This window comes from Oncorhynchus mykiss, chromosome 28 (genome assembly GCF_057628025.1).
Source record: "Oncorhynchus mykiss isolate SJ-2025 chromosome 28, ASM5762802v1, whole genome shotgun sequence".
Taxonomy (NCBI): Eukaryota; Metazoa; Chordata; class Actinopteri; order Salmoniformes; family Salmonidae; genus Oncorhynchus; species Oncorhynchus mykiss.
This window is the reverse complement of record NC_143049.1, coordinates 2000449-2016205: the sequence shown is the minus strand read 5'-3', so window position 1 is coordinate 2016205 and position 15757 is coordinate 2000449. Positions and strand designations below refer to the sequence as shown.

Here is a 15757-nt window from a genome sequence, read left to right as displayed (position 1 = left end):
AGCTGGGGAAACGGATTAGCCAGGTTAGGTTAGCATAGCCACTACTGTTACACACCCTGCGCTGTATGAAGCCATAGCAAACTAGCCTAGGCTAGTTAACAATTAGCGAACGCTTGTTAAACCATTAAAGCTTGCCACCATTTCGGTAAACCGTCAAAATAATCCAACACCCGATACATCACATTACCCATTTCATCTTGTACATAGAAGCAAATAAGGACGTACCGAAACCCGATTAAAAAGACTGAGTGAGGTCGTTTCGGCTCCTCTTCTCTCGGTTCTCATCTGTAATACCGAGCGTCAACAAGATGCAGCTAGAAACCACTACATCTAGAGCCCCGCAACGTCACATCACTAACGGAGATACGTCACCCAGACTCGAATTGGGCACGTCACGGAAACATTGTGCAGGGGTGTCTGTCTCGCAGTCTGGTTGGTTTGTGTTGCCTTCATCTGCAGTGGACAGGGAGAGAATGTTGCGCTCTCTCACCGGCCATAACGATTTGTTTTGTTTCCCATTCGTTTTGTCATTGATCACAGACCTGTAAAATATTTAAATAGGTTACATATTAGTCGAGGTGTGTGTTCTTTTCAAATGCCCAACTATTAATAATATGTTTTATTTGAAACAATTCCCTATGTGTCTTTAATAATCAACATATTCTAGCGATGTTCGCTAAATGAGCCACGTTACACTGAAGGTCCCCCCAAAAAATGTCAAACAAAGCGTTTTAACCTCAAATACACTACAAGTTTTACATTCCCTGAATTGCAGGAAAGTTATGCTGCAACAGTGCGGTCAAAGGAGAGAATGGATCACTGCTGCTACCTCGCTTTCTAACCAAGGTGCATGAATTGAGGAGCAAACTGAGGCAGAGAGGCCCAATTAAGATCCTATACCTGTATATAGGAAATATGGTACCATTTAGGATGTACATAGTGATGATTTACGCCTCTGACTGGGTTGCTGCTGCTGTGGCTTCCTCAGACTCATACCTGTATCATGAATGAGCCATTCATGTTTTTACATGATATGTGTTTTTACATGTTTTTACAAGTGGGAAGGGAAGGGGCAATGGAGGTCTGAGTTCTATCTATTGTCCAGATACTGTTTCAAGCCCTACATCCTCCCTGAGGACCTGAACCAGAAGGGCTGGAGGAGTTTTATACTATATAAGTGTACTTAAAGGGACTGTGTAATGTTTCATATTGGACTCACTTTCTATACACTAGGCAATCCCTTTCAGAGATTGGCAGTAAAATGTGTTAACATAAAGAGGAAAGTAAATGTCAAAAGTTCACTCTTCTGTCAGGCAGATAGAGATCATTACAACAGATTTTAGGTCACATTTCTTTGAATGTTTAAAGTAGCCATAGCTGACTAAACTCCACTCCATGGTGAAGGAAGTTTCTGATAAACTCCACCAATGGAGTGGAACAGAGACCACTCACTGGGCACAAACTGGGAAAACCAACGTTGTTTAAATGTAATGTGTCAACGTAGTGTTCTCCTTTGGAGAATTTATCTATCTACGGCTACCTTTTGGTCTCCCATCCACAGCTATTGTTTCAATTCAACACAGAATTTAACAAAAAATAGACAATACAATAGGCCTAGGGTTTCAAGCTCTGGTTGATTTCAAATTGAATGATATTTAGAAAAAAGTTAAAGTTTCTTCTTATGAAATCATTTAAAGCGTGCATGTTCAAGATAGCATACACACGGTGCATTCGGAAAGTATTCAGACCCCTTGACTTTTTCCACATTTTGTAACGTTACAGCCTTGTTCTAAAATGGATTTAAAAAATTAAAATCATCAATCTACACACAATACCACATAATGTCAAAGTGAAAACATTTTTTTTGATTTTTTTTGCATTTGCTCCTCAATATCCTCAGCTGGTTCAGGTTTCTTTTTCGTGGGAAAGAAGGATGGAGGTCTGCGTCCCTGCATCGACTACCAAGGGCTGAACAGGATCACGGTTAAGAACCGTTACCCCCTACCCATGATGTCGGGGGAACAATTCTTAACCAAACTGGACCAATCTGGTGATACTTAGGGAGGGAGATGAATGGAAGACTGCCTTTAACACCCGGAGTGGCCACTCTGAGTATTTAGTCATGCCATTCGGATTTGTGAACTCACCGGCAGTCTTCCAAGCATTGGTCAATGACACTCTTATGGATATGTTGAATCGGTTCATCTTTGTGTACCTCGACGACATCCTGATCTTCTCCAAGATCCTTCCGAACACATCCTGCACATCCGCCAAGTCCTGATATGCCTCCTGCAGAGTCAACTATATGTCAAGATTGAGAAGTGTGAGTTCCATGTATCTCCAGTGTCTTTCCTGGGTCACATTATATCTACCGCCGACATCCAAATGGACCCTGTTAAAGTTAGGGTGGTCACTGACTGGCCCCGTCCCGCCTCACTCAAACAAGTCCAGCGGTTCCTCGGGTTTGCCAATTTTTACAGGCGTTTTATACAGAACTTTTGTGTGGTGGCATCGCCTCTGCCCTAACCCGCAAGTCCCAGACCCGTTTTGGCTGAACCCCCGAGGATTTCCAAGTGGTTCTTGCCAGCAGGAACGCAACTAAAATGTAGGCAAATTGGAGCTCTTGGCAGTCAAGTGGGCCCTTGAGGGGTGGAGACACTAGTTGGAGGGGGCACTTCATCCTTTCGTGATCTGGACGGACCATTAGAACTTGGTCTCCATTCAAGAAGACAGGAGGTTGAACGCTCGCCAGGCTAGGTGGGCTCTGTTTTAGCAGGTTCAACTTCACTTTAGCCTATCGCCAGGGTAACAAGAATCAGAAAGCAGATGCCCTGTCCCGCCAACACGGGAGAGGGACTCTGAACCCATCATCCCCAGCTCCAGGATTGTGGCTCCCGTGTAATGGAGTATAGAGACCACAGTACGACAAGCCCAGACCCGAGAACCTGAGCCCGGCAGCGGTCCCACTAACATACTTTATGTTCTGCGATCAGCCCGTTCTTGAGTACTACAATTGGGACATTCCTCTAAATTAACTGGGCATCCAGGGGTTAATCGGACACTGGAGTTCCTGATGTGGAAATTCTGGTGGCCTAACATGATTGAGGATGTGAGATCCTTTGTTGCAGCCTGTTCCACCTGTGCCCAAGCAAGTCTTCACGACAGCGACCGGCTGGGTTGCTCCAACCTCTGCCCATCCCCAGCCGGCCCTGGTCCCACCTGTCCGTAGACTATTTATCACAGGGTTGCCTCCATCCCAAGGGCTTACCACTATCCTGGTGGTCATTGATCGGTTCTCCAAGGCAGCCCATGACATTGCCTTACACAAGTTGCCCTCAGCGAAGGAGACCGCTGATCTCATGATTCCCCATGTCTTTCGACTACATGGACTTCCCCAGGACATTGTCTCGGATCGTGGGCCCCAGTTCGTTGCACGGTATTGGAAAGCCTTATGCTCCCTGTTGTTGAGTCTCTACTCGGGGTTCCACCCACAGTCGAATGGGCAAACGGAGGCACCCTGCAGTACCTGGTAGACTGGGAGGGCTATGGCCCCGAGGAGCGGGCGTGGATGCCTGCCCAGGACATCCTGGATCCGGGACTCGTTCAGGACTTCAACCAACTACTTGGTGGTCACCCTGGCTCCGCAGCTAGAGCCGCTCCTAGAAGGGGGGGTACTGTCATGGTTCCACCTGTCACCAGAGGGCGGTAGAGACCGTCCCAGAGACATTAACGACATTCAGGTGTGTCCCATTTACTCATTATGATTTCCCTGTTAAAATAGGCTGTTTGTTGTTGTTTTCCCAGTGTTACTGTGATCTTTTCATTACCATTTCTCAGTAAATGTTTATGTTTATCCTTAACCGCAGTTTTCTCGTCTGTTCTCTTCTTTGCACCTCACCACGTCACAGTTTGAAAGCAAAGTGACACATTGGAAATTCAACTAACTTTTGGCTATCCCTTTGAGTGGGTGGATATAGCTTGTAATCTCATTGATCAATGTCTCAGCCAAATATTACCCAATTATCCATGTTGAAATGATGTAGTATGCCAAGTGGGAAGACTTTGTGGAATTCAGCTCTGACTGCATCAATTCGCCCCAAGGTCAATACCTCCAAAAATGTAAATGAGGAAACACTTAACTTGTGCCTATGTTTGTCCTTCGTATTTGCGTGCCTATCTTTGTTTGCTGAAATCCATACTTTTTCAATAAATGTTAATCAAATACAACCACCGACTGTTTCCTTGTTGAGATTCAATTGGCACATGCGCATTTCCGCTGAGTTGCCATCTTAGAGCAACAGCAATGAGCGAACAGTCGGGGGTTGTATTTGACTAAAGTTTATTGAAAAAGTATGAAAGTATTGACCTTGGGCCAATTTATGTAGTCAGAGCTGAATTCAACAAAGCCTGGTCTCTGCTCCACTCTGTTGGTGGAGTTCATTAGTAATACCTTTACCATGGAGTGGAGTTTAGTCAGCTAAATTAGCCATTAACCTCAAATTGTTTTATGGTCAGTTATGACTAAATATACATTTTCATCATTTATTTTTGTCCAAGCAATTGAAGATCGTCTGAACATGTTATAACAGCTTTTCTCCTAAATGAAACCCAACCCATTTCTCCTCCTGCTGCCCCCAGCCGAGAGACAGGCTCTGTCCCAAATGGCACCCTATTCCCTACATAGTGCACTATTTTGGGGCCCTGGTCAAAGGTAGTTAACTGTGTAGGGAATAGGGTGCTATTTGAGACTTGTCATGAAAGGTTTATCAGGCGGTGGCTGGGAGAGAGAGGATACGACACGCTCCCTCTCTGTCTGTCTGACACTGGTGTCCCTGTCTGGTGCGTGTGTGTGTGAAAGTACATTTTTCTGTGTGTGCATGTGTCTACATTTGTGTGCGCGTGTGTGTGAGCAGCATGATAAAGGTTTGATAAACAACCCCAGCCACCACCATTTGGCTGCATGTGGCTTCCTGGCTGGCTCTCTTACGACAGCAAGGTCAGCAGTTGTATTGTGAGAGGAGCAGAGCAGCAGAGTTTAGCCAAAGTTGCATAGCATACACCATGTGTCCCTATGGATCTTGGTCAAAAGTAGTGCACTATATAGGGAATGGTGTCATTTGGGAGACACACTCTGTCCTCCGGTCCATCTGCAAATCACAAGCAGGGAGACATTGATTTCCTTGTAATAACATCACTGTGTGTTGCTGCTTGGAGTAAATTAATCTCATACATAACATGACCTGCTGATTGTTCATTAGGAGTTGAACAACACAGAGCTGTTTGCTGGGGTGGTAGTGTATAGGCTCAAGAGTTTTCAATGTGTGGGTCTTAAATGGCACTCTTTGTCCTATATAGTGCACAAGTTTTGACCAGGTCCCATAGGGAAACCCATCGGGCTCTGGTCAAAGATAGAGTACTTCACTACCGATAAAGACATTTTAGAACACCTACTCATTCAAGGACTTTTCTTTATTTTTACTATTTTCTAATAGTGATGACATCAAAACTATGAAATAACACATATGGAATCATGTAGTAACCAAAAAAGTGTTAAATAAATCAAAATATATTTTATATTTGAGATTCTTCCAATAGCCACCCTTTACCTTCATGACAGCTTAGCACACTCTTGGCATTCTCTTCATGATAGTCACTTGGAATGCATTTCAATTAACAGGTGTGCCTTCTTAAAAGTTAATTTGTGGAATTTCTTTCTTTCTTAATCTGTTTGAGCCAATCAGCTGTGTTGTGACAAGGTAGGTGAGTCAAAACAGAACATTTCAAGAACTTTGAAAGTTTCTTCAAGTGCAGTTGCAAAAACTATCAAGCACTATGATGAAACTGGCTCTCATGAGGACCGCCACAGGAATGGAAGACCCACAGTTACCTCTGCTGCAGATACGTTTATTAGAGTTACCAGCCTCAGAAATTGCAGACCAAATAAATGCTTCACAGAGTTCAAATAACAGACACATTTCAAAATCAAATGTTCAGAGGAGACTGTTTCAATCAGGGCTTCATGGTCGAATTGCTGCAAAGAAACCCGTACTAAAGGACACCAACAAGAAGAAGAGACTTGCATGGGCCAAGAAACACGAGCTGGAGTCCAAATTGGAGATTTTTGGTTCCAACCGCCGTGTCTTTGTGAAATGTGGTGTGGGTGAACGGATTATCTCTGCATGTGTATTTCCCACTGTAAAGCATGGAGGAGGAGGTGTTATGGTGTGAGGGTGCTTTGATGGTGAAACTGTCTGTGATTTATTTAGAATTCAAGGCATAATTAACTAGCATGGCACCACAGCATTCTGCAGCGATACGCCATCCCATCTGGTTTGGGCTTAGTGGGACTATCATTTGTTTTTCAACAGGACAATGATCCCACACACCTCCAGGCTGTGTAAGGGCTATTTTACCAAGAAGGAGAGTGATGGAGTGCTGCATCAGATGACCTGGCCTCCGCAATCCCCCGACCTCAACCAAATTGAGATGGAGTCAGACTGCAGAGTGAAGGAAAAGCAGCCAACAAGTGCTCAGAAGTTGCCTAGGCCCACTTCTCTACTCTATCTTTACTAATGATTTACCTTCAGTCGTGAATAAAGCAAGAGAGGTCATGTTTGCTGATGACTCTACAATGTATAGCGCAGCATCCGAATGTAATGAGCTAACAGATGTACTGAGCAGTGAACTACGCATGGTGTCTGAGTGGGTTGATATGAACAAATTGGTGTTGAACATTTCTAAAACTAAATGTATTGTATTTGCTTCAAGATATATGCTTGCTGATTATCCCCAATTGAATGTGTCGAGGAATAGAACGCATGTAGAGCAAGTGAAAAAAACAAAACTACTCGGCGTCATGTTGGAGCAAGCTTTATCATGGTCAGAACACATAGATAATATTGTTGTTAAGATGGGTAAGTGAACTGCTGTTACAAGAAAATGTGAGAGTATGTAACGTCTAGCACTCTGAATCAGGTGATTCAATCTCTGGTCCTTGCACACTTAGAGTACTGTCCGGTTGTAAGGTCATCCGCAGCAAAGAAAGATATACATTTTTAAAGCTCTAAATCACTCAAAACAGTGCTGCCAGTTTAGCTCTTCATTGCGCTAACCATATGAATTACCCAAATGCATCAGAATCTCTCATGGCTTCATGTTAAAAACAAATTACTATCCAGTCTTCTGATTTTCTTTAGGAATGTTATATTTTAAAAAAACACACAGCATTTTTCAGGCCAGTTAGTATATACTAGCAACACGCATAACCACCAAAAAAGACAGGCAAGTCAAGGACAAATCACCTTAAATCTACAGTTTTATATAGAGCCATAGCTGAATGGAACTCTTTACCAATCCAAGCAATCAGGCTAAAAGTAAATCTCCCTGCAAGAAAAACAGATCATCTAATGCGACAGACCATATAACTGAACAGCAAATAGAAAGCATCAACTGAATGTTAAATGTGTTTCCTGTCAGGTATTTTAATTATCTGTATTGTCTACTTGTTGAATGTTTGTGAAGTCTTGATTGTGGTTGTTTGTAATGTCTTGCTAATTGGTGTTGGACCCCAGGAAGATTAGCTAGCGTTACAGCGTTAGCTAATGGGGATCCTAATAAAAATGACAAAATATGTGGGATCTCCTTAAAGACTGTTGGAAAAGCATTCCAGGTGAAGCTGGTTGAGAGAATGCCAAGTGTGCAAAACTGTCATCAAGGCAAAGGGTGGCTATTTGAAGAATCTCAAATATAAAATATATTTTGATTTGTTTAACACTTTTTTGGTTACAACATGTAACCCATGTGTGTTATTTCATTGAATGAGTAGGTGTTCTAAAACTTTTGACTGGTAGTGTATATAGGAAATAGGGTGCCACTTTTAAGAGGCACACAACTAGAGGTGTCATAAAAAAAGCAACCCCCAACGTACATTTTTTTTCACACATCCCTTCCCTAGTACTGTAAAAAAAAAAAAAAAAATGCACACCATCCCCCCTCATAATTAACACAAAATAATCTTTACAACCACAAATAACAATAACTGTAGTGTCCCTGTGTTTATAAACATGCATATCAACTTTGCCACTTCAGCATGCTTTTGTGGCACAGTCAATGACGCCCAGGACTATGGGCCAGAAGGTTGAGGGTTCGCCGACCACCATGGATGAGCTAACAGGTATACATAACATGATGCAGCCACCACTATGATTGAAAATATGGGGAGTGGTACTCAGTAATGTGTTATATTGGATTTTCCCCAAACATAACACTTTGTAATCAGGGCAAAAAGTTAATTGCTTTGCCAATTATTTTGCATTATTACTTTAGTGCCTTGTTGCAAACAGGATGCATGTTTTGGAATATTTTTTATTCTGTATACATTTCCTTCTTTTCACAATTAGGTTAGTGTCACGCCTGCTCCCGCTTCCTGCTTCCGCTCCCCCTCCCTGTGTCTGCATGAATGTCGTTTTATTCCCTGTGTCCAGACGCTGTCCTTATTTTGTTTAATGTCAGTTATTTATTAAATGTTCACTCCCTGTACTTGCTTCTCGTGTCCCAACATCTGTCCTTACAGAATGCAGACACTAATATTGGAAGCATCAGGGAGTTCTTTAGTTTTTTTGTTGGGGTTGGTGACGTTGGGTACGGGTTCCGCTGCCGAAGGAACCGAGGGTGCCTTAGCTGGCTTGTTGGGCTTCTATGCCTTAGCTGGCTCAAGAGGTTTTCATGCCTCAGCCGGCTCGTCGGGCTCCCATGCCTCAGTCTGTTTGTAGGGCTCCCACGCCTCAACCGGCTCCTTCACTTTGTTGATTGCCCCCTCTATATCTGTCTGTTCCTCAGTTTGATCCCTGTGTCTGCATTCATGTCATTTTGTTCCCTCTGTCCAGACGCTGTCCTTGTTTTGTTCTTAAGCCACTGTATAATTATATAAAATATATGCAACAAATTTTTCACCAACTGGTTTCTGTGCAAATGCACCACCTATAAACAAAGCATGCCGACATCGGGCTCTTCAACATCATGGTTTGCATTTTCAACAGCACAATCTGCACAGTTTGGATGCTGGAATTATATTTTGGACGAACGTGCCACATTTGAAGTAGCCTAATCAGATAAACACATTGTGACTGGTTGTGTTCATGCTACACATAAAAGTTAATACATTTTAAAGCTCGGATCAGAGAGGAGGCAGAGCCGCTTTAACCTTTCCTGAATCAGTGTTGTGTATTCATGGATGCAAAGGGAAGCCAGGCTTTCCAAAAAAAAAATTATGAAGAAAAATGTGATTAAAAGAAAAAAGCATGTGAAATAATGTATCTTTGTTTTCATAATTTTCCTTTAATTGGCAAGAAGCTGAATGTATCTCACCGAAAAAAGGATTAAAGCGAGCGAAACAGCGCCCCTCTGTCTCTGTAAGGGTACACCATCTATCTGATGCTGTATGGTTATAAAGAGTATGACATTGTTGCCGCTGTAGCATTGAATGCAAGGGTAGCCATCAAGTATAATAATAATAGCCAATCAGTGTTGAGCTAAACCATGAATGGTCCTGACTTGCCAAAACAAATTGTCAAGGGAAGCCAGTTTGGATTTGGCTTCACTCCTATCACATCGCATCAAAAGAAATACGTAATTGACGGAAACAACTTGAATAGTTGCATTTTGTTGTGTTGTTGTCCACCAGTGGCTAGCTAGCTAAAATTAGCTCTTTCCTAAATGAACCAATTTGGACTTGTGATTTTACTTAATTCTCTGTACTGGCCAATGATTACAAGGGCGATTCTGATCCAACCATAAAATACAGTTGAAGTCGGAAGTTTACATACACCTTAGCCAAATACATTTAAACTCAGTTTTTCACAATTCCTGACATTTAATCCCAGTACAAATCCCCCGTCTTAGGTCAGTTAGGATCACCACTTCATTTTAAGAATGTGAAATGTCAGAATAATAGTAGAGAGAATGATTTATTTCAACTTTTATTTCTTTCATCACATTCCCAATGGGTCAGAATTTGACATACACTCAATTAGTATTTGGTAGCATTGCCTTTAAAATGTTTAACTTGGGTCAGACATTTTGGGTAGCCTTCCACAAGCTTCCCACAATAAGTTGGGTGAATTCTGGCCCATTCACCCTGACAGAGCTGGTGTAACTGAGTCCGTTTTGTAGGCCTCCTTGCTCGCACACGCCTTTTCAGTTCTGCCCACACATTTTCCATAGGATTGAGGTAAGGGCTTTGTGATGGCCACTCCAATACCTTGACTTTGTTGTCCTTAAGCCATTTTGCCACAATTTTGGAAGTATGCTTGGGGTCATTGTCCATTTGGAAGACCCATTTGCGACCAAGCTTTAACTTCCTGACTTGAGATGTTGCTTCAATATATCCACATAATTATCCTTCCATCTATTTTGTGAAGTGCACTAGTCCCTCCTGCAGCAAAGCACCCCCACAACATGTTGCTGCCACTCCCGTGCTTCATGGTTGGGATGGTGTTCTTCGGCTTGCAAGCCTCCCCTTTTTCCTCCAAACATAACGATGGTGATTAAGGCCAGACAGTTCTATTTTTGTTTCATCAGACCAGAGGACATTTCTCCAAAAATAATGATATTTGTTGAAATGTACAGTTGCAAACCATAGTCTGGCTTTTTTATGGCGGTTTTGGAGCAGTGTCTTCGTCCTTGTTCAGCGGCCTTTCGGGCTATGTCGATATAGGACTCGTTTTACTGTGGATATAGATACTTTTGTACCTGTTTCCTCCAGCATCTTCACAAGATCCTTTGCGGTTCTGGGATTGATTTGCACTTTTTGCACCAAAGTACGTTCATCTCTCGGAGACAGAACTCATCTCCTTCCTGAGCAGTATGACGGCTGCGTGGTCCTATGGTGTTTATACTTGCGTACTATTGTTTTTACAGATGAATGTGGTACCTTCAGGCGTTTGGAAATTGCTCCCATGGATGAACCAGATTTGTGGAGGTCTACAAAATTTTTTCTGAGGTCTTGGCTGATATCTTTTGATTTTTTCCATGATGTCAAGCAAAGAGGCACTGAGTTTGAAGGTAGGCCTTGAAATACATCCACGGGTACATCTCCAATTGACTCAAATTATGTCAATTAGCCTATCAGAAGCTTCTAAAGCATTTTCTGGAATTTCCCAAGCTGTTTAAAAGCACAGTCAACTCAGTGTATGTATACTATATTGTGATATAGTGAATTATAAGTGAAATAATCTGTCTGTAAACAATTGTTGGAAAAATTACTTGTGTCATGCACAAAGTAGATGTCCTAACCGACTTGCCAAAACTATAGTTTGTTAACAAGAAATTAGTGGAGTGGTTGAAAAATGAGTTTTAATGACTCTAACCTAAGTGTATGTAAACTTCCAACCTCAACTGTACATTGTGTCCCTGGACTGAGTGGATGTAATATTCAATATGTAGCTAGATGTAGAAGGCTAATGTTAACTAGCTAACATTGCCCATGAAATTATGTTAGGCTAGCGAGGAAGCATTTTATCCAGGTAGCCTAGGACAACAAAAAATAAGTGTGCATTGTATGACAGTCATAGACTGTTTCGTCAACATGAGAGGATGGCATTGGCTTTTCTCTGCAAGTAGGGTGAGTCAACATGTGTTTTCTACTAGCACGAACGTACGCACACAGAAATCAGAAACATGGACAGCCACATCATATTTAGCTTACGTTGATTGGACTAAATAGTTTCTGGTATATTTTCGCTGTTATTGTATAAGACTAAGCATAGATGATTTGATGATGTTGAAATGTTGAAGTTGAAATGGTGCTGGAATAGTGGATGCAGCTTCTGTTTTCTTTGCAACTTGCAAGAACTGTGGTTCTTCATCAATAGTTGTTTATTAGTCCGAAAATATTAACTTGCAGTTACATGCTGTAGGCCATGTAACTGTTTGTTACATGCAATGTGCTTTGTGGACTTCACCTGACAGAGGTTGCTCTCCGGTTTTGTGATGAAACAAAGGTGTGATTGAATTTATTCTGCCACGGTGTCTTCTTATTGTCTCAGCCTTAGGCCTATACTGTATAACAGCGGCAAGGCTATGAAAGAAAAGGTTAGAGAAAAAAACTATGCAATTACCACAACACATAGGTTATAATATGACTTTTTATCTGGCTTGGCTTCCCAAGTGATTTTACCCACGCATCGCTACTGCTACTACTGTTGCCTAAAATCCTATATTCAAAAGTAGGGATTATATATATATAAGGAATAGGGTGCCATATGAGACGCAAACACTGCTTATGATAATAGTCACACGCATACTAGATTATTCTAATTGGTATGAGTATTGGATGCTTTATTGGGGGGGTACTAACCTAACATATGGAATTGTTTTAAGATGGTCATACCATGGATCATTTAGCTATTTGACATTGAATTGTAGGACCCTTTAGGTATCAAAAAATTGTATTTAAAAATGATTTGATAAAATATTGAATTTGGCCTTCACTACTATAGCCCATAGAAACGCAAGGAATAACACATTCATAAAAGGCAAAAAAGACTGTCAAAAATTGAATTATAAGAAATAAGGTTTTGAAGTGTCTATCCTATATCTAGGTGATCTAAGAAAACTCTGGAAATGTAAACATTTTAGAGACACATTTAACAACCTCTATACTTCCATTTGTTTGTATGGGAGGAGAACACCATCTTGGTCCTGATAGTCTCCCTTTTCCATAGTGGGGTGGAGCAGGAGCTGACAAACAAACCGCTGGTTGACTTGACAAACAAGACTAACTGGCAACAGACAGGCAGAGAACACAGGTATAAATACACAGGGGATAATGGGGAAGGGGGGTGGAGACAATCACAAGGACAGGTGAAACAGGGTGTGACACAGATGAGTACTGTGACACTTGTGGAGGCTGTAGAGCAAAACGGAGAACACCTTTGTGTTTGTGAGAGTCTCCCCTTTTTAGAGTGGTCATAATCGTTTGTAGTGAAAATTACATTTGTTTTAGCAGGAGCGGACTGGGACAAGAATTGGGTATGGCATTATATCCACACCAGCCCACATCACTACACGCCGCCAACTCACCCCACCCTCACACATACGACCATGACCCTCCACACCATAATTAGACACAGGCAGTAGTGCTGACACATAACATTGACAGTACAGTGTTTCTCAACCATTTCTGTACCAGTGACTTGACTGGCCAGACATGTTCCTCCTCCTCTTTTTTAACCAGCTCGTGTTTAAAAAACCCTACAATGTGTAAAAACACCACTGGAGATACAACTCACCACTATAACTGGGCATCTGCTCTAGCCATTTTGTTTGCCTCTGTTGTGCTGTCTATCTGTCTCAGCATCTTCTCTGCTGTCACTGTGCTTCTTCTTGTTCTCTGTCTGCCTGTCTCCCTAAGTGTTAATTACTATTACAGGGCTCCAGACCAACATTTTCCCCTGGTGTGACTGGTGCCACTAACATTTACAGTTATAAAGTCACTTTTACATCTAATAAAGTAATTCACAGTGTTTTATTAAGAAGTATAATAAATATACTACTAAGGAATTCAAGAAATAAGTTGTTTCATCTAACACGTCCAAGCAGGAATGCATGATTCAATATATTTTGATGTGCAACCTAATCCAGTTATTGCCATGAATCTGGTTGACAATTAGACTATAGTTTAATGTCAAAATAGGACATTAATTAAAACTCCATAATTTCACTTTTTCCCTCGGAACAGCCTCAATTTGTTGGAGCATGGACTCTACAAGGTGTCGATCGCATTCCACAGGGATGCTGGCCCATGTTGACTCCAATGCTTCCCACAGTTGTGTCAAGTTGGCTGGATATCCTTTGGGTGGTGGACCCTTCTTGATACACACAGGAAACTGTTGAGCGTAAAAAACACAGCAGCGTTTCTGTTCTTGACACAAACCGGTGCACCTGGCACCTACTACCGTACCCCGTTCACAAATCTTTTGTCTGGCCCATTCATCCTCTGAATGGCACACATACACAATCCATGTCTCAATTGTCTCAAGACTTAAAAATCCTTCTTTAACATGTCTCCCCCCTTTATCTACACTGATTGAAGTGGATTTAACAAGTGACACCAATAAGGTATCATAACTTTCACCTGGATTCACCTGGTCAGTCTATGTCAAGGAAAGAGCAGGTGTTCTTAATGTTTTATACACTCAGCGTATATCTTAATGTTCACTAACTAATGTCATAGGCTAATTAATTTGGGTTTTAACACCTGAGGAAGCGGAAACTAAACACATTAACTAGATTGATAACTCTAAATATAATACCCACTGCTAGTAGTCATGTGTTCATCCATCAGTAAATGTAATGTCCTAAAAAAAACATGAGACACAGGCCTATGCCGTCGCAATGGTCGGTGAGCATTTAGCGCGCACACCGCTCCATTTCAAATATCTTGTTTGAAAAAATAGTTGCAATTTTTTCCCGGTGTTGCATTTTTAAATGTTATACGATCAGAACACGTATTTATCTCGGACACATGTGGGGAGAGGAGTGGCTCGCTCATCACAGCAGCAGGCTCCAGCGAGGGCACAGGCACAGAGGTAGGACAGACACTTTCATTACAGGAATCATGAGGATAATGCACTTTACGGTTTGACCCAAAAATGTGAAGTTTTGAGTGAGGTAATGTGGAAAGTGTTTTTTATACCTTTATAAGCACCCTTTCCGTTTTCCATGATCTTGGCTGTGTAACTGATGACAGTCTGAGCAGGTCTCTTGCTGATGTCACGTTTTACTTTAAAATTTAGTTTGTGTGACCTCAGCTCAGCCTATCAGAAAACCATTGCCCGCAGATCAGCCAAAGGCTCATTAAAGATTAGTATAACAGAGAAATTGTACAAACATTTTCACTGTTTTATCTTAACAAGCCCATGGACATCACCTTTTTCAGTGTTTTATTTTTACCTCACATTTTTTTGGGGTGTGTGTGTCCCTTTCGACCAGAATTTGCCAGAATTTCCAGATGGCGTTTTAGTTTACCTTTGACTTAAATATGTCAACCAGCGTTTTGGCCCCTTTCTCTCCTCTTGTATCTGGCTGTCATGGGAAAATCAGAAGGTTGTGGCTGTTTTTACTTTATGACAACCCGATTCTTGTGGTCACAAGGAACATCATCGCTAAACAAACAGACAAGCAAATAGGTTCAGTAGCCTGCACTTGCTTTTGTTATAGTAACACCATGGAACAATGTTGCAAATGTCTATTTTCTCGGTCGTGTTTCGGTCGTGTTTGTGGACAGGGTGTAACAATCATTTTGTGAACAGTGAGTAGCTGCCAGTACCACAAAGCCCGTTTGGGGATTTGTTCATGTGGGACAGAGATTGCCTTCAGTAACTGAGTGGAGTGGTCACTTGTAGCCTAGTCTACACATGATAGTCAGCAATGCAATTTATAGAAGTCCTGCAAGTAATTTATGTTTTCTATTGGGGACTTTACGTTGTGTAGGCTAAATATGGTCGGCTGCTATAGCATTGTGATGACTGGTCTAATGTATGAATGAAGCCAGATAGTTTATAGCTGTCAGTTTCATGCAGATATTCACCGGTATTAAACCCTAAATAGCATATGTGAAATGTATTTATTAGACTGTTAGAATGCATTGGCTCAGAACTAGATCGCTAGATGACCAGCTTTTCTAGTGTTAATACTCAGAGTAGAGAATCACACGATTCTGTACGACTCTGGGTCAAAATTCTACAAAGATCCAGCT

The 15757-nt window shown here is 41.7% G+C and overlaps 1 protein-coding gene across 1 annotated transcript in view; it reads right to left on the bottom strand.

The window, feature by feature from the left end:
• Positions 1 to 442, bottom strand: part of LOC110509188 (ski-like protein) — a 34990-nt gene extending 34548 nt beyond the window's left edge. Inside the window, exon 1 of the mRNA XM_036965927.2 lies at positions 226 to 442. The gene's annotated coding sequence lies outside the window, so the exon portion shown is untranslated. The remainder of the gene's footprint in view (positions 1 to 225) is intronic.
• Positions 443 to 15757: the final 15315 nt, after the last annotated feature.